Source organism: Syngnathoides biaculeatus, chromosome 10, assembly GCF_019802595.1.
Source record: "Syngnathoides biaculeatus isolate LvHL_M chromosome 10, ASM1980259v1, whole genome shotgun sequence".
Lineage (NCBI taxonomy): Eukaryota > Metazoa > Chordata > Actinopteri > Syngnathiformes > Syngnathidae > Syngnathoides > Syngnathoides biaculeatus.
Window position 1 is genome coordinate 6,085,241 of NC_084649.1, and position 19,615 is coordinate 6,104,855.

The 19,615-nt window shown below is 41.5% G+C and overlaps 1 long non-coding RNA gene and 1 pseudogene across 2 annotated transcripts in view; one reads left to right on the forward strand and one right to left on the reverse strand.

Annotated features, from left to right (window-relative positions):
• LOC133508091 (uncharacterized) overlaps positions 1-8,266 on the reverse strand; it is a 52,040-nt gene extending 43,774 nt beyond the window's left edge. Inside the window, exons 1-2 of one of the 2 annotated variants that reach the window (XR_009796978.1) lie at positions 8,226-8,266; positions 1,099-1,214 (exon numbers count right to left, since the gene is read on the reverse strand). This is a non-coding gene — a long non-coding RNA (uncharacterized LOC133508091). Of the gene's footprint in view, positions 1-1,079; positions 1,215-8,225 lie in introns of both variants that reach the window. The other variant, XR_009796979.1, reaches the window with a different exon arrangement.
• Positions 5,002-5,120, forward strand: LOC133508194 (5S ribosomal RNA; annotated as a pseudogene).
• Positions 8,267-19,615: the final 11,349 nt, after the last annotated feature.

The following is a 19,615-nucleotide window of genomic DNA, read 5'->3' on the forward strand; positions in this document are numbered from 1 at the left end:
GGTCAGTGTGGACCAAGTGGCTGAGCTTCTCCAGGTTCTCTTCACCCAAAGTCTGAAGGATGATTGCGGTCCCGTGTCAAACACCATGTGTTATGCTGGTGCCCAAAGATGGGCAACCGGCTGAGCTAAATGACTTCAGACCTGTATCCCGCAATTACCACATTATAAAAACACTGCCATGGTTGTTCCTCTGCCACCTGAGACCACAGACCACTCATGCTATGGATTACTCACATTTGAGGTATCATGAAGGTGTTTGTGCCATCCCTTATCTGCCACACCTATTTGGATGAGCCAGGGAGTCAAGTGAGGATCACATTCTTTGACTTTTCCAGTGCTTTTACTATCATCTGGCTTCTATCATTTGGTGAAAAGCTCAAGGTGTGAATCACTCCTTCTCATCCTGGATCTTTGATGACCTGATGGGAAGAGCTCAATTTGTTGGGCAGCTGTGTTTCGAGGATGACTGAGGCATGGCAGGGCTCAAGAACAGGTCACCCAATCCACCTTGAATTTTAATTAAAACACAGAGCTGCCACATTCAGAAGTACAATTCAGTGATTGCAGCGTGTATGAGGAAAGGACAGAATGTGTAGTAATTTTCCTTGTGGAAGCATTCATTCAGAGCAAGCTGAATAGCACCAGTCAATGTCCAGTGCCAGGACATCGAGATTGTGCAGAACTACAAATATCGAGACAATAAATTGGAGTGATCAATTCCCATGGATGCGCTCTACAGGACAGGACAGGCTGCAATCATCTTACTTAGAAAGCTCACGTCCTTAGTCTGTGGGGGAGATGCTATACTCTTTCGGTGAGCGGTGGCAAGTGTGATGGAGACATTTAAGCAAGAACTGACTCACTACAAAAATGAAGTGCATCACAGTAATCCAGCCGAGGATTCCATTGCATTCCATAAAACTGCTACTACATACATACTTAAATACATACTAGGCCGATACATTGTTGTAACTCCTCTCTTCCACCATCCACCAGTATACATTGACTAATAATAAATGATTGCTCTAGTGTGTGTGCTTTGTTCGTGGAAATCAAATTAATATTTTAATTCTGTGTACCAAGCATCAAATGCTGTACCGGGCTCTTGTGTGGGATTGCAGGGCTTGTTCATTTCTAATAGATCCTTGACCTTCGCAGCTCCCTGACAGCCTTCTGACATCAGTCCTTTGTGGTAGTATCCGCCGCTTGGGCTCCTGTAATGCAAATTTGATGTCACAAGATCAAACGGTGCATTGATCAAAGGTCAGCTCTCCTTTCTGTAGGTGTTTGATATCAAAATTTCTATTTCATCTCCAACTGTCAAGGGCTGTTAGCGCTGAAGTGCTAAGGAATGAAGGGTGGAAAATGAAAGAGTCAGGACTGGGGAAAAAAAAGGAAAATCAATCGCATAGGACTTTAAGAATATATTGAAAAGAGCATTATTACAGCACATTATGTATCCTTCTTAAACACATGATATTCTGCAGATTTGTATGTGTGCATGTGCATCCAGTGTTCCATTCAGTACTAGTATTTATGCTTTAAAAATTTAAGATCATTCTGTACTGTGTTACTTTTTATTTCCTCATTTTCGCAGAAATATTGGAGACAATTAAAGGAGGACAAGAGAAATGAAGCATCAAATTTAACGAATTAAGTGAACAATTTATAATGGAATCTTTGTACCAAATCAATAGGAATATGGAATTACAATTCAAGGAAAGTTGGTGTGCATACAGAAATGTGACACATACCCCATAAATATGTTTTCACGTGTGGCAAAGTTTATGCATACTGTACTTATCATAACAATTAAACTGGACATAAAACAAGTAGATATAATCGATATATCATGTACATGTACTACAAGCCGGCAAGGTGGAGCAACTGGTTGGTCTCATAGTTCTGAGGACCGGGGTTCAAATCTCGGCCCCGCCTGTGTGGAGTTTGCATGTTCTCCCCATGCCCCTGTGGGTTTCCTCCCAAAAACACACATTAATTGGACACTCTAAATTGCCCATAGGTGTGATTGTGAATGTGAGTGTTGTCTGTCTCCACGTGCCCTGCAATTGGCTGGCAACCGGTTCAGGGTGTACCCTGCCTCCTGCCCAATGACAGCAGAGATTGGCTCCAACACTCTCGTGACTCTTGTGGGGATAAGTAGCTAGGAAAATTGATGGATGCATGGATGGATGGATGGATGAATTCCAATCGTAATCCAATACCAGTGGAACTTTTGGACTGGCAGCAAAGTGGGAATATCTTCAATAAATAAACCATCTGAGTCCATGCCAGAGGAATACATCTCATGCTGGCAATGGAAGGCAGCCATTGAAAGCCAAGTGGCAGCACTGCATGCATGACAAATGCCAGCTGGTCACCGCCATGTTAGTCAGAGTAGAGAGGGAATGCGTGAGGAATAGTCAATTATGGAAAAAGAATCCTTACGGAATTTTGGATACTGTAATGGACTTCTGTTCATGAATAGAAGTGTATTTATAATCTTTTTTTTTTTGCATTTTTTCATTGTTTTAAGATTTATTTTGCATGCATTTCTTTTTCCAGATGATAGATGGCAATGCTGCTCTTCCAAAGAAATTCTTGCTCCTACTAATTTAGCTCTAAACAATATACTCGACTTGACTTCTTTTATTTAAACTCAGGATTGGAATGGAACTATATATATATATATATATATATACACACACACACACACACACACACACACACAACACACACACACACACCACACACACACACACACACACACATATATATATATATATATACACATATATATATACACACATATATGTGTATATATATATATATATATATATATATATATATACACACACACACATATATATATATATGTATTTTTTACAGGATTTGAATGGGAGAACACATCTAATGTATGTTGAGATATCAAAATACAATAAATTATAGTATAGGAGATATAAGATAAATGTTATCATGTATTTGTGGTCATTAAAATTAAAACTGGAATAATTTGTTTTTATGATCCATATTGCATAATCTTACAAGTACTAGCAGCATTGCAAATAGGCCTAATGTGTATAATTTTAGAGTCCATTTGTCAAATTATCACAATACATGTACAAGTAATGATGTATTTTTCTCAACACCAGTGACACTGCATCATTTCTGGATATAGCCCCAACATTGAGATGGTGACAGACAAGAATCAGTGATCTTTGTTAGAGATACAAAAGTATATTCTTGGAAATTGATGCACTCTCACTGTAATCTATGTGCTTGCGGTGAAATGCGCATGAGAGTGTGGCAACCAAAGCAGCAATAGCTCCTTAAACAGGATAGGGCACATGACCACATAGTAGCTGCAGAGATAAATTAGTTGCATGGGGGGTAATTATTCTTCCCCTGATACAAATGAAGGCACAGGGATTATCTCCCAGCTCATGAATAGGCTTTGTTTATAATGGAGAGGATCTTATCGCCACAAGGAGCTCCATTAATTGCCTGACAAACTTAACCATGACTTCACTCATGGAAAGCCATGAGCTCCATAGAAGTAAGACTTTTCCATGTCCCTTTATTTCTTTGTGTACGTGAAATTGCGTGTTTGTGTGTGTGTGTGTGTGTGTGTGTCTTCAATCTTGCCTTTGCCACTTTCAGTTAGAAGGGGAGATGTTGAGATGGGTGAGAATTAAAATGTACTGTGGTAGGAAAAGTTGGTAGACTGTAAGATGATAGGCAGAGAAAATGACAGTTGGGCAGACAGGCAAATAACCAGCATTTAAATGAAACAAGAAGGCGAGAGAGAACTGGCATGTAGAGGCAGGGATGAACAAGGATGGAGGACACAGGAGGGGAGATGTAGACAATAAGTTGGCAAAAGATTTATCAATCTGTGCTCATGATGACAGATGAAAAAATGTCTCCACCATTTTCAGTTTTATAAAAAATAATCATATCCATGACAACTTTGAGAAAAATCTTTTTGGATGAAGAACTTGTCAACATGTAGAAAAAAAATGAAAAGACTGGATATTGTTTATAATTACGAGCAGTCGTTCACCAATGTCACCTCTGGCTAAGATTCACCAAATCAAACTGAACTATTATTCCGATAAACACAGAATAACAAGTACAAAGAAACAAAAACTTGAAATATTGTACTGTTCTGTTATCGACTACCTACCAACATATGGAATACTTCAAAATAGACGAACTACACTCCCATCCAAATGTTTTGGAGCAGTGTTGCCAATTGATTAATTTTAGCTGCAACTCATAAACATTAGCGTTTTACATATAAAGATGAACAAGCGACAAAATATCAACAGTTCAATTTTAATTCCACATGTTTTTGTTTTGTTCGGATCACAAATGATGCAGAAAAACATAGCCACCATCCATAATTGCAATTCTTTGAGTGTATAAATCATATTCGTGGTGCTTTTCATGTTCTCAAAGGTCATCAGCTATGACCACAAATATAAAACAAATACTGTTTGTAAATGTCTATGTTATACAACTCAGCCCCTGCGGTTTGAAGAGCACTGTTACAGCTTACCCACTAATTCAGGGAATTGGTCAGGGGTCAAAGGATTAAAAGAGATAAGCACCGTTGAATATTCCAACACTTCCTTTCATTTATCACCTTGTGCTTTTCAGGTCCGGGGACACTCGAGTGAGAGGGAGGGCACCTGCAGTTGAAAAAAGTACTGTATTATCCCGGTTCTACCAGTTAGGCTTCCCCGAGGCGGATTCCGACAGGTTCATTGGGAACGGTCTAGTTTGTCCTCATCCTATGTCTTCCCCTAAAGCTGTGGATGCAACGAATCAATCCCATGATTCTCCTGATAATGCACCCCCCCATTCCCACCCCCGCACACACGCGCAAACACACACGCATGCACAGCAATATCAGAATTAAAACATTCACGCTTTCTTTTTGTTAAAGCTATGATTTAAAAAATATGAATTTACTCAGCATTTGCTCAGTAGCTAAGCACTTACAACCATGCTACCCTGAGAATGCCCGAGCTCGTCAGATCTCGGAAGCTAAGCGGGTTTGGCCCTGGTTAGTACTTGGATGGGAGACCAATTGGGAATAACTGGTGCTGTAAGCTTCTCTCCCCAGCTAAATGAACTGTGTCAAACAAATATGTCTTCATCTGAGATGACACACTGTGGTGACCCCTAAAAGGACAAGCTGAAAAGAAGAAGACTAAGTACATGAGTCATTTTTTTTATTGTGCACTTTTGATTCTTATTCTCGAGTTTCTTTAGAGGACCATTTTTACTTTTACTTCAGTCACATAATTGAGAGTTCTCTTACTTGAGTACAATATTTGTCTAATCTACCCACTTCTGCCTAATATCCATAAGCATTGCCAAATTCCAAGTTGATCTCCCTCTGTGATGTGGCACTGATCACAAGAGAATGACCCTGATTGCAGAACATTCCTCGACGTGGAGACGGGATTCATGAATCCAAAGGTTCCAGCAGGTGGCCACAGGCAGCATTGCGTCCAACTGAGATCTTTTTTTTCCCCCTACATGAAATGAAGTGCTATGCGAGGATCGGTGGCGGTATAAGGGACTTCAATCACAAGGGTATGAAATGGCGCAGAAATAGGGCAAAAGGCCCCAACCAAGCGGTACACACACTTACGCACACAGGCACACACAACTGCATACAGCTTCTGTGAAATATGTGGTTTCACATTGACAGAAACCCTGCCCATACACTGGTGTGACATCTACTGTATGAGTGAGCTGATTAAGTGCTAAAGTTGCATTTGCTCCTCCTAGCAGGCAGTCCCTGAGGCCAAAGCGCCTGCATGATTGCCTCTGTGTGCTACATTACTTTGACGTGATGGAGTATACTCTCCTGGGGCGTGAAATGTAAAAGGAAAGCGGGTAGGAGTGGGAAAAGCCTATCCCAGTGCTTTTTGGTGGTACACTGGAATTCTCTGCATGCAATCAGATTTGCTGATAAAGGTCCATGCACCACCATTTCAGGTAGAGAGGATTCCTACATGGCTGCACGGTGGCACACATCTGGGGTGTTTTATAATCTGGTTTTACTAGTAGCGTCCAGTACCTTCCTGCTGTGACACCTCATCACCCTACTTCCTCGTCCCAGGCTCACACTGCTGCAAGGAGCGGCTCATTCATGTGGGCAAGCATCCTTAAGGTTGATTCACATGCATATTTGTTGTGTCTCTTCACTAATTTGTGGAAGGCTAAAAATGGGCACATTTGATCACACCAAATCCACCACCTGGACAAGTGCAACAAATAACAAGTGGTTAGTACACAATCTTCTATGTTTGCTTTTGTAATTTGAAGGGGAGGTGAGAAATAGTTCCTGGGAAACTGAGCGATTATCCCAAAAGAAGAGGTTCAATGTGAGCAGTTTTCTCACAAATGATCTTAAAAGGTACAACGTGTGTTGAGGTCCACCAATTGTTGTTATTTGACAAAAGATATTTTTTAAAAAAACTTAAAAAGCACATACTATTTACTTACTGCATGGAACTGATGTACTTTACACTCAATCCACTACAATACCAGAAGTAACTCCTCTATTTACAGTATTCCTCAGATATTCCTCAACAAGCCACTTTTGAGTTGCTATGGTGGAACTGTGTGGAAATAAAGGTATTTGCGGCGAGACTCATACCATCTGGTCACGAGCTCCATGGGTAAGGCTATGGAGAGAGGACACCATGAAAAAAAGATTGGGATAAAACATTGGGAAGGACATTCAAGTCTGTATTTACAGGAGGCTCCTGTAGTGCTCGTATTTGTCCCCTTGTGAATGACGGGATGGGGTAGCCAGTGTTTTTTTTATATATACAAACATATTTGCACAAGCCCCTCGATGCATATAATAACCCATTACCTCCATCTCTGACAAAAACACAGATTTAAACTCAAATTACACCCCCTGCTTCCTGTTCCTCATGCATCTCATCTTGGTGTCCTCCCTTCTTTTGTTGCACAAGACATTGCATCTTTGCTGAACTGGGACTACCTCATCTACACCCCGACACTGTCTCACTCTCCCTCCAGAGAGATTGTAATTGGAAGTCAATGTAAAACAAGACACAATATTAAAACAATGATATGAATGCCTTCCATAGTGCTTGTTTTTCATAAAACATTCCGATTACTGTGAATGAAGTACTAAAAGATATTAAATTATGTTCTAACACACTGATGTCATGTTTTGCCTGGGGAAAAAAGAGCAGCTGTTTTCTCTCAAGTTTGGTGAAAGTAAGAAGGCACAAGCTCACCTATTCATATACTGTATATTCTCGAGCCCCCTTTTCTAATTCCACTGGTGTTGGCCATCCATGCACTGTTACAGACTTAAATATTAAAGTACATTGTGATTGCACACTGTAAAAACAAATCTCTTGCTCATATTGCTGTGACCCCAAAAAAATCTGTGTGAGACAGGTAGAATGTATCAGGTGATCAGATTCGATGTATCACAGAGGGAAAGAAACCAGATCTAGCATGAAATAAATACAAAGGAAGCCACTCTGTCTCATTCAGCAGAGGTTTAGCCCAATTTCACAGACTGCACTGTGGCTGAATGAAAAGGGGGGGATGGATTGCAGTTGAAGTTTTGTTTGTCACCCTCTTTGTCCTTTGACAATCTTAAAAGTGCACTACCAGTCTACACAGTAGCGATAAGGACACAAATTGTATTCGATGCTATCTTCAGGTTCATAACATTCATCATCATCATGCAATTATTGTAGCTGTCCTATTGCGACTGCACATCTAATTTTTTTAAAAATATAATAATATAGGGATGACTTTATGGGAAAACTTACATTTGATTAATATAATACTAGTATTAAAGTAAAATATTTAATAGGGCGGAACGGTGGAGCAACTAGTTAGTGTATTGGTGTTACGTGTGAATTTAGACTAAAATCCCCTTGCTCAAACCAGCAAAGTATGGCAAAGCAGTTGTATTGTGTTTAAGACAATTTAATCACACACACAACAATACAACACAAAAACAATAAAACAACTAACACAAAATAGAAATTCAAAGAACGAGTAGTCGAGCCAAGCTACGAAAAGTCACCAGAGTTGAACAACCAGGCAAATGTTCTTTCCAGCAAATATTCCAAGTCAACAAATGTCCAGAAATGTCCAGAAATGAAGGGCGGAATGCAGTATGGCATGTACTTGTGTACTTGTCTTACTTGTCCAAAGAGCTCTGTTGACGGTCCTTCCCGGTCTTCTCTTATAGGCACTCCTCGGAACATTCCAGAATTCCGCATCAGAAAAGAACCGCATCATAGTAACATAAAAGTATGAAAGGAAAATAAAGAATAAAAATACACACACACATAACAGTTGGCCTCAAAGTTCTGAGGACCAAGGTTCAAATCCCGGCCCTCCTGTGTGGAAATTGCATGTTCTCCCCATGCCTGCGTGGGTTTTCTCCGGGCACTGCGGTTTCCTCCCCAATCACAAAAACATGCATTCATTGGAGACTCTAAATTACCCAGGTTTGATTGTGACTGTGACTGGTTGCTTGTTTCTACGTGCCCTGCAATTGTCTGGTGACCAATTCATGATGTACTGTATCCTGCCTCCTGCCCAAAGATGGCTGGGATAGGACCCCACAACCCTTGTGAAGATAAGTGGCTCAGAAAATGAATGAATGATGGATGAATGGATGGATTGATGGATCATGCAATAGTGATTATCATTTTTATAAAGTCTACATAAAAATGATAACATTATAGACCCTTACATTTTATGGCTTTTGTTCCATTAAAATGTATACAATAATGTATGTAATGAAATGCTAATAGTTTACTTTATTTAAATAATTTAATTACTTATCATTTGGGTTTGACTTGAGGCACAACCCTACTGAGAAGTAGCGTAATGGTAAAATTAATAAATGAATGAATGAATGTTTCTGTATGGCACATTGTATGTGTTGTTTTGGGAAAGTTAAAAATGCCTTGTGTGTGCCGACTCACATATACTGTAAATGTTAATTCAACAATCTGTTCGTTCTGGTTTGCATGTTCTCCCCGTTGTGTGGATTTTCTCCAGGCACTCCGCATTCCTCCCACATCCCAAAAACATACATAGTTGGTGGGAATGTGAGTGTGAATGGTTGTCTGTCTGTATGTCCCCTGCGATTGGGTGGGGACCATTTCAGCGCATACCCGACCTCCTGACAGATGTCATCTGAGATAGAAGCCAGCACACCTGAAAATGGCAGGCTAGTTGGATGGATGGATAACGGGTATGGAGGGCCATAGGATTTTGACTTGTAGGGAAATATTCCAATAGAAGCACATTTGAATTGCGCATTCAATCTATTATCATGCACATACCAGGTCTTCTGGTTTACATCTGTCTATCCAAGACGGTTAATGTTGCCTATTGTGAAAGAATTCCTTACCATTTTAGTTATCATGTTAAAAGCATATCATTACTATTATAGTTATTATTAGAATTGTTTTATCATGCATTTGTTTGTTAGTCTTGCTTTGAATTATTCTCCTTGTGAGCGGCGTGCGAGTGTGACCCAGCGACGCCTGGAAGGCGGTCTCCATTCTGACCTCAACGCGTCTCCCTTTTGACCTTAAGCAGATACTCCTCAACACTGGGAGGAGATGTCCCCCTTCTTACCACAAGCGGATACTGGCAAATGCCATAAACATGTCTTAAAAGAATGCCCTGCGACTCTCTTGTGGGTTTATCAGGACACGGTTGCAGCCTTGAAGCAACATGTACCATACTGTTTATGTTGGTGTTGGGGTAGCCATTTGTTTCACCATTTTCACCGTGTGAACCTGTAATCATGTAACCTTTGGACCTGAGAGAACAATAAAAAGAGGTACAATGGTGTGGCTGACTCAGAACGTGGTTTGGAGTTGCAGCTGGTCAGCCAAACCTGTTTCTCCTCATGAGCCAATTAAAGACCTCTTCATTGTCACTATTTAATTGCATATTCAGTCCAGCGGTTGGGTGTCAAACCTGACTTTTACTTGGTCCTTCGAGCCGGATTCCAACATACCTGAGGATCCTAGCTTCAGAGTCAACCTCCAGGAAAGACCGTGGCCACGGCAACACAGACCCATTAAGCGACTGGTCCTCCAACTCTCAAACTGGGATCTGAAGGTTGAGGGAAATCCGAGGAACAAGAAGACGTCTTGGTAAGAACAATTTTCTTATGGGGGATAAAAAGAGTGAATGTCGACAGGAAATCTGCACGAAGGTGCGTCGCAGTCTACACGAAGGTACTATGTAGGAGAAGTCTTGTGAATACTAGTACATTACCTATTTTTCACAGGTATGGAAAATAGCATAGAATGTCTAGTCAACGACTAATTGCTATTTTTCACAGGGAAAATAGCACAGCGTGTCTAGTCGAATGAGTAGCATATTTCCTATTTTTCGACAGAGAAAATAGCACAGAATATCTAGTCGAACGACTAGTATATTTCCTATTTTTAACAGGAAACATAGCACAGAATATGTATTGTCGGGCCACTAGTATATTTCCCATTTCTCACGGGGAAAATAGTGCAGAATAACTATTGTCAGACGACAAGTATATTTCTTATTTTCTAAAGAATAAGAGTGTAGGAAGATGAGTACTTCCAAAGGGAAACTCTTAAGTTTCAGGGCACAGAAATTGATCAGTCTGAGTGTGAATGTGTACAGAGTGAATGTCCAAAGTTTGGGAAATCTAAAACTGACCAAGGGTTGTGAGTGAAAACACCCAGGAATACCCGCTCCAACTTGGGAGTAGAAGCTTGGTATTCGACCCGAAGTCAGGCACTTTGAATTTTTCCCGAAACTGAGAAGCCATATCTAGACGCCTATAAGAAATAAGACCGTCAGAAATGTCAAAGTCAAAGTCGATCAAGAACACGATTCACCGGAAAGTGGCAGAAAAAATACGGATTTTCTGGAAATGTACATAACTGTGAAGAATTGGACAAACGTCTCAGTAAGTTGTCTCTTAAAGACAGACAGAAGAGAAATTATGAACGTGTCGAGTCAGAAAAAGAAAGATCAAGAAAGTGTGCAGGAAGAACAAACAGTTAGGCAGAAAGATCTGTTGTTCCAGTAAAAGGAAAATGATGAGACAGGACCAGTGTAAAGGACAATAGACAAAAAGACGAGAGATAGTAGAGAAAAAAGTGGGGAAATAAACATTGACTTACTACTACCTTCACATCATGAGACAGCACCACACAAAATGAGTAGATCACATGGGACTGACTTAAAATGGTGCCGACTCAACTGTTTTAGTGTATAGGAATTGAACTAAGAATGACGTTAAAAAGGTGTGGAAATGATCAATTCACACAAAGCTGATATAAGTCAATGGATAGCAAATTTGAGAATTCAGAGAGCAACCAAGCGTTTTAGACATAGAGCAAATTAAACAAATTAAATAAAAATTTTAAAACAAAAGAATGAGCCGTTTGAGGAATACAGAGTGAAAATGACAACTGTATTCAAGACTAACAGTGGGTGGCAAGAAGATAAAGATGCAAATGGGCTTCTTCAATGGTAGTTGAAGAATAACCTAACCCTAACCCAGTTCAAAAGATGCAATTCGCATCTAAGTAAACAAATATTACATCGGCCTGTCCGCAGGCACATTGGAGGAGTATGTACAGTGAAGAAAATAAGTATTTGAACACCCTGCTATATTGCAAGTTCTCCCACTTAGAAATCACTGAGGGTTCTGAAATTTTCATCATAGATGCATGTCCATTGTGAGAGAGATCATCTAAAAAGCAAAATCCAGAAATCACAATGTATGATTTTTTTAACGATTTATTTGTGTGATACAGCTGCAAATAAGTATTTCTACACCTGAGAAAACCAATGTTAATATTTGGTACAGTAGCCTTTGTTTGCAATGACAGAAGTCAAACATTTCCTCTAGTTGTTCACCAGGTTCGCACACACTACAGGAGGGATTTTGGCCCACTCCTCCACACAGATATTCTCTAGATCGGACAGGTTTCTAGGCTGTTGCTGAGAAACACAGAGTTTCAGCTCAACTCCAAAGATTTTCTATAGGGTTTATGTCTGGACACTGGCTAGGCCATGCCAGAACCTTGATATGCTTCTTACAGAGCCACTCCTTGGTTTTCCTGGCTGTGTGCTTCGGGTCATTGTCATGTTGAAAGATCCAACCACGACCCATCTTCAATGCTCTGACTGAGGAAAAGAGGTTGTTCCGCAAAATCTCACAATACATGGACGCGGTCATCCTCTCCTTAAAGGTCTAGTGTCATCCCTATAAACATTCTAAAATACATATTGAAATGCAGGACACATATAACATTATTGACTTTAATGTATAAACACAAAAATAAATATGAGCGGAGAGCACGTCATCCATGCGCAAACTTGCGGAAGTCTCATTCAACGACATCTAAGTGGTCGCCATATTGGCTGCATCCCCTGTTCGTGATCACCCCGGACATTCGCCATTGAAAACACGCGGTGGACCCTACTATGCGAGACCAACACAGCCCTGCTGACACGGAAGCTCTTTTCAAAGAAGAGAACATCACACAACCGACTGAAGTTAAGCAATATTACCCTATCGTTTTGAACCATATTTAGATGACATGCGATCACGGCCAAACCACCTCCCCACCCTATCCACCTCCACGTGGCAGTGATAAACGCTCACTTCCGCCGACATGAGCTGCCGAGACGATGAGCCACCCCGGCCTACAAGGCCGGTAGCGATCCACCAGGCAGCGGCTGCTCCACAGAAGCCTTCCGACGTCGACACATTTAGCAACCCTGATTTATGAGTTACGCTCCCCCCAACTATTGTTTTTTTTTTTTTTTAGTAGCTGTATACACACCTACCTGTCATGTGGAACCCACGAAGCTCTCGTCCATTGCACCGGTGCAATCCATTTTTCACGACGAACCGGGTCTCTTGCAAACTTATGAAGGGTAAATCCATCCTCCTGAGTGTTCGAGCAATGTCCAGCATTTTGGCTAACACGAAAGAACAACTAGCTACCTTCCCAGAGGTAAAACTAATAAAAACAAACGAGTCCACTGGAGGGCAGTCCTGCCATGTACGTCACTTCCTGCTTCTTCTCGAAAACAAATCCCTCGGGAGGATTTCCATGGCGGGAGTTACAAATCCATGTCGGCTGCCGTTTTTTCATTAATAACATACTGAAAATCATGCATTTCATGACAGTGGCCGTTTAACACGGTACAGTCGTCATGTCCCATGTGGAGAAAAACACCCCCGTAGCATGATTCTACCACCCCCATGCTTCACAGTAGGGATGATGTTCTTGGGATGGAACTCATCATTTATCTTCCTCAAAACATGGTTTGTGGAATTATGCCTAAAAAGTTCAATTTTGGTCTCATCTGACCATAAAACTTTCTCCCATGACTCCCCTGTATCATCCAAATGGTCATTGGCAAACTTAAGATGGGCCTTGACTTTCCGGTTTAAGCAGGGGAACCTTGCCATTCATGAAACCATGACGTCTGAGTGTATTACCAACAGTCACCTTGGAAACGGTGGTCCCAGCTCTTTTCAGGTCATTGACCATATCCTGTCGTGTTGTCCTGGGCTGATTCCTCAACTTTCTAAGGATCATTGAGCCCCACGAGGTGATATCTTGCATGGGGCTCCACTCTGATTGAGATTGACTGTCATGTTTAGGTTCTTCCATTTTTTAATGATTGCTCTAACAGTGGATCTTTTTTCACCAAGCTGCTTCGCAATTTTTCTGTAGCCCTTTCCAGCCGTGTGGAGTTGTACAATTTTGTCTCTAGTGTGTTTGGACAGCTCTTTGGTCTTGGCCAAGTTACAAGTTTGAGTTACTGATTGTATGGGGTGGACAGGTGTCTTTATGCAGCTAACGACCTCACACAGGTGAATATGATTCAGGATAATACATGGAGTGGAGTTGGACTTTTAAAGGCGGACTAACAGGTCTTTGAGGGTCAAAATTCTAGCTGATAGACAGGTGTTCAAATACTTATTTGGAGCTGTATCACACAAATAAATCATTAAAAAAATCATAAAATGTGATTTGTTGATTTTTCCTTTTAGATTATCTCTCTCACAGTTGACATGCACCGAGAGAGTGAGTATATTGGTAGAAGGATGCTGAGGATGGAGCTCCCAGGCAAAAGAGCGAGAGGAAGACCAAAGAGAAGGTTTATGGATGTGGTGAGGGAAGACATGAGGGCAGTTGGGGTTAGAGAGGAAGATGCAGGAGATAGGCTAAGATGGCAAAAGATGACACGCTGTGGCGACCCCTAACGGGACAAGCCGAAAGGAAAAGAAGAAGAAGAAGAAGACAGTTGACATGCACCGACGATGAAAATTTCAGACCCCTCCATGATTGCTAAGTGGGAGAACTTGCAATATAGCAGGGTATTCAAATACTTATTTTCTTCACAGTAAATCACATCCTGCATACTGAAAAGAGAAAAGTAAGTTAAATAACATATGAGATAGACCTAAAAGTGACATCATTGTTGAAATAGACTGATGGAGCAGAAAAAGCCCCTAGCCAAATATAACAAGTCTTAGTCTCAATCACGACAGGAACCTTGCCAGATAACAGCAAACACCTTATCTAGATGGTTGTAAAGGTCAATTTACGATCTCTGCTTCAGCAGGAGGGAAATGAAGAGTAGATACATCATACAATTTTTATGGGAAAAAAAATTGTAAAGCATGTTTGATCTGCGCTAAACATAACCCACAAGGCTCAGACCAAAAAGGGGGAGTTTTCCAGCACCTACTTATCACTTTCAAAGAATAGATTTTATTGAATTAGATTGAAGTGAAGGAAAGAAATACTGTTTGGCCATGACAGAAGCATTCTCTAAATGGATAGAGTTATTTCCAACAAAACACTTTGATTCTCTCACAGTAGCAAATGTATTATGTAATGACATAATACATTTGCTATGGCATTCCACAAACAATTTACAGTGACCATGGAACACTTTTTTGTTAATCAAAGAAAAAAAAAAGACAAAAATTGACAAAATGGGGAAAAATGTTTCATAATGATTTAAAAAATTGTTGCATTTATCTGCAAACAGATTAAAAAGTGTATGACTATAGACAAAGTTTACATTTTGTTAAATGTTACATCAACATTACGACTATTTCAGAGCTAAAAAAATCATGAAACATTGTTTCGAAGGCCAATATGAAACTGAGGGTGATTTGAATTTAGCTGACTATACGAGGAAAAAATGTTAAAAAAAACAGGGACACACACAAGCACCAAGTAATAAGGATCTTCCAGGCTCTCAGCAGGAGGCCAAATTACTGGAGCTGGGAGACTGGGTGCTTGTGAGAGGTGTGAGGAAGGAGCATTGGCGCTTTCCAAAGTGGGAAGGTTCCTTTAAGGTTCCTTTACAGCTTAAAAAATAAATTAATTAATTACAAGAAAACTAAATTTAGGTTAATTTGACACATTGTAAAAAGGTCATTTCAGTCTAGGATCCATTTGGTAAGGTGAGTGGAAAGCTGACTCTCGGCAGACTTATAGCCAAAAGTCAGAGAAGACATTCAAAAACACCTAACCTATTAGGCACATCTAGATGAAATGCCTACCCTAAAAGTGGTTAAGTCCCCAATTGACCCCTCTGTACAGGTCACTTAACCACGCCTCCTGAAGTTACGTCACCCCACGTGTGCTAACCTCAGACAAACAATTAGCAAAAATGGCGGCGCAGGAAGAAAAGACTAGAGCGAAATTGTCCGATTTACCAGCTGATTTCTCACTCGCATTCTTAGCGAAGAGTGAAATATCGTTGAAGAGCAGACAGCAGGGCTTCAAGTATTTCAGCGAGGGGTATTTCAATGGTATTTACATGCATATCGACGGAGAAACCATTGATATTAGCGCGAGATCTTTCCGGAGTCAGAGGAAGACCGAGAAGCCACATAAAATAATATACTATAACCCAAAGACGAATTCGTCATTGACGGTTTCCTATTTTCGTGTTACATATCACACTTGTGTGCAGAATCTGTATGTGTATCTGTATGGCCGTTTGTGAACCACCGTATGAAGGAAAAGAAGGCGAGGCTTGATTTACGAGTTGTTTCTCTCATTTTCTTTGTGTAACGTCATGCGCTCCCCTCAATAATTATTCTTGAATTAGTGCCGAACCTACGTAAGTCCCGACCAAGTACGACAATCACTACTTTATAGTGTCCTCAAACATCCTTCCTTCAGTCTTGGTGTCTCGGTGCACGTCGAAGGCTTTTAGGACTCGCTAGTCTGGTTTAGCTTAGCTCGGTAGCCGCCAACAGAGACACGTTTGTGCAGTCAGATCATCGCAAAATATCGCTCAACACAGATCAAGTGTGTCATTCATTCACACGTGGCTATGTTATGCAAGCGAAGAACTGCTAATTCATTTATATGACACATGTATTGAAAATCAAATATAGGGCTTCCCTTCGTGCAAACATATCTGTTCCGGTTGATTTTAGATGGATTCAGTTGATCATACGATCTTCCACAAAGTTTAATTCATCGAAGACAATTTTCGTAATCGGTCTTCTGTTCCGGTTGATTTTAGATGGATTCAGTTGATCATGCCGTAATGCAGCCCAATGGGGGCACAAAGCAGTGCAATCTGTAGGCCGGTCCCAAGCCCGGATAAATGCAGTGATGAGACTAAAATTTGAAATTGAGGGTGTTATGTATAAAGTGGTTAGCGGCTATGCCCCACAGGTAGGATGTGACCTAGAGTTGAAAGAGAAATTCTGGAAGGAACTAGATAAAGTAGTTCGGAGCATCCAAGACAGAGAGAGAGTTGTGATTCGTGCAGATTGTAATGGACATATTGGTAAAGGAAATGGGGGCGATGAAGAAGTGATGGGTAAGTACAGCATCCAAAAAGGAACTTTGAGGGACAGATGGTGGTGGACTTTGCATAAAGGATGGAGATGGCTGTAGTGAACACTTATTTCCAGAAGAGGGAGGAACATATAGTGACCTAAGAGAGCGGAGGTAGAAGCACACAGGTGGATTATATTTTGTGCAGACGATGTAATGTAAAAGTAGTGGTAGGGGAGAGTGTAACTCGACAGCATAGGATGGTCATGTGTAGGATGACTCTGGTGGTGGGTAGGAAGATTAAGAAGACAAAGGTAGCGCAGAGAACCATGTGGTGGAAGCTGAGAAAGGAAGAATGTTGTGCGGCCTTTCGGAAAGAGGTAAGACAGGCTCTCGATGGACAGCAGAAGCTCCCGGAAGACTGGACAACGACATCCAAGGTAATCAGAGAGACAGGCAGGAGAGTACTTGGTGTGTCTTTTGGTAGGAAAGGGGAGACGGAGACTTGGTGGTGGAACCCCAAAATACAGGGAGTCATACAAGGAAAGTGATTAGCGAAGAAGAAGTAGGATACTGAGAGGACTGAGGAGAGGCGAAAGGAGTACATCGAGATGCGACGTAGGGCAAAGGTAGAGGTGGCAAAGGCTAAACAAGAGGCATATGAAGACATGTACACCAGGTTGGACACGAAAGAAGGAGAAAAGGAGCTCTACAGGTTGGCCAGACAGAGGGATAGAGATGGGAAGGATGTGCAGCAGTAAAGGTGATTAAGGATAGAGATGGAAATGTGTTGACTGGTGCCAGTAGTGTGCTAAATAGATGGAAAGAATAATTTGAGAAATTGATGAATGAAGAAAATGAGAGAGAAGGAAGAGTTGAAGAGGCAAGTGTGAAGGACCAGGAAGTGGGAATGATTACTAAGGGGGAAGTCAGAAAGGCACTACAAAGGATGAAAACTGGAAAGGCAGTTGGTCCTGATGACATACCGGTAGAGGTATGGAACCAATTTGGAGAGGTGGCTGTGGCGTTTTTGACCAAATTATTCAACAGAATACTAGTGGGCGAAAGGATGCCTGAAGAATGGAGGAAAAGTGTTCTAGTTCCCATTTTTAAGAACAAAGGGGATGTTCAGAGCTGTGGGAACTATTGAGGAATAAAGTTGATGAGCCACACAATGAAGTTATGGGAAAGAGTAGTGGAGGGTAGACTCAGGACAGAAGTAAGTATCTGCGAGCAACAGTATAGTTCCATGCCTAGAAAGAGTACCACAGATGCATTTTTTGCCTTGAGGATGCTAGTGGAAAAGTACAGAGAAGGTCAGAAGGAGCTACTTTGTGTCTTTGTGGATCGCCTATGACAGAGTACCAAGAGAGGAACTGTGGTACTGCATGTGTAAGTCTGGTGTGGTGGAGAAATATGTTAGAATAGTACAGGACATGTATGATGGCAGCAGAACAATGGTGAGGTGTGCCTTCAGTGTGACAGAGGAATTTAAGGTGGCGGTGGGACTGCATCAGGGATCAGCTCTGAGCCCCTTCCTGTTTGCAGTGGTAATGGATAGGCTGACAGATGAGGTTAGACTGGAATCCCCTTGGACCATGATGTTCGCAAATAATGTCGTGATATGCTGTGAAAGCAGGGAGCAGGTGGAAGAACAATTAGAAAGAAGGAGGCATGCACTGGAAAGGAGAGGAATGAAGATTAGCCAAAGTAAAACAGAAAAATGTGCGTTAATGAGAAAAGTGGAGGGGGAAGAGTGAGGCTACAGGGAGAAGAGATAGCGAGGGTGGACGACTTCAAATATTTAGTGTCAACAATCCAGAGCAATGGTGAGTGTGGTAAGGAACTGAAGAAACGGGTCCAAGCAGGTTGGAACAGCTGGCGAAAGGTGTCTGGTGTGTTATGTGACAGAAGAGTTTACAAAACAGTGGTGAGGCCGGCCATGATGTACGGATTAGAGACGGTGGCACTGAAGAAACAACAGGAAGCAGAACTGGAGGTGGCAGAAATGAAGATGTTGAGGTTCTCGCTCGGAGTGAGCAGGTTGGATAGGATTAGAAATGAGCTCTATTAGAGGGACAGCCAAAGTTGGATGTTTTGGAGACAAGATTCGAGAGAGCAGACTTCGATGGTTTGGACATGTTCAGAGGCGAGAGAGTGAGTATATTGGTAGAAGGATGCTGAGGATGGAGCTGCCAGGCAAAAGAGTGAGAGGAAGACCAAAGAGAAGGTTTACGGATGTGGTGAGGGAAGACATGAGGGCAGTTGGGGTTAGAGAGGAAGATGCAGGAGATAGGCTAAGATGGCAAAAGATGACACGCTGTGGCGACCCCTAACGGGACAAGCCGAAAGGAAAAGAAGAAGAAGAAGTTGATGATGCGGTCTTCCACAAAGTTTGATCCATTGAAGGCATTTTTCGTACTGGGTCTTCGGTTTTGGAAAGGGTACGAATTGAACTCCACCAACTAGCCTTTCAGGATACCTGTCGTCACTATTACAATGTCCGTGACTACACCTCTTAACCATATCTATTGTTAAAGAACCCAAATACGCGATAAAACGCTATCAACAGCTATACTGGACCATGCAACGTTGTCTGAGGTAATAGCGGACGCCAACAAGGGGCGTGGTTTATGCAGATCTCTGGCCTCTGATTGGTCAGCGATGCAGATGACGCAATTTCTACGGAGGGGTCAATTAATAGGGTGTGGCGTGGTCACAATCATGATAAC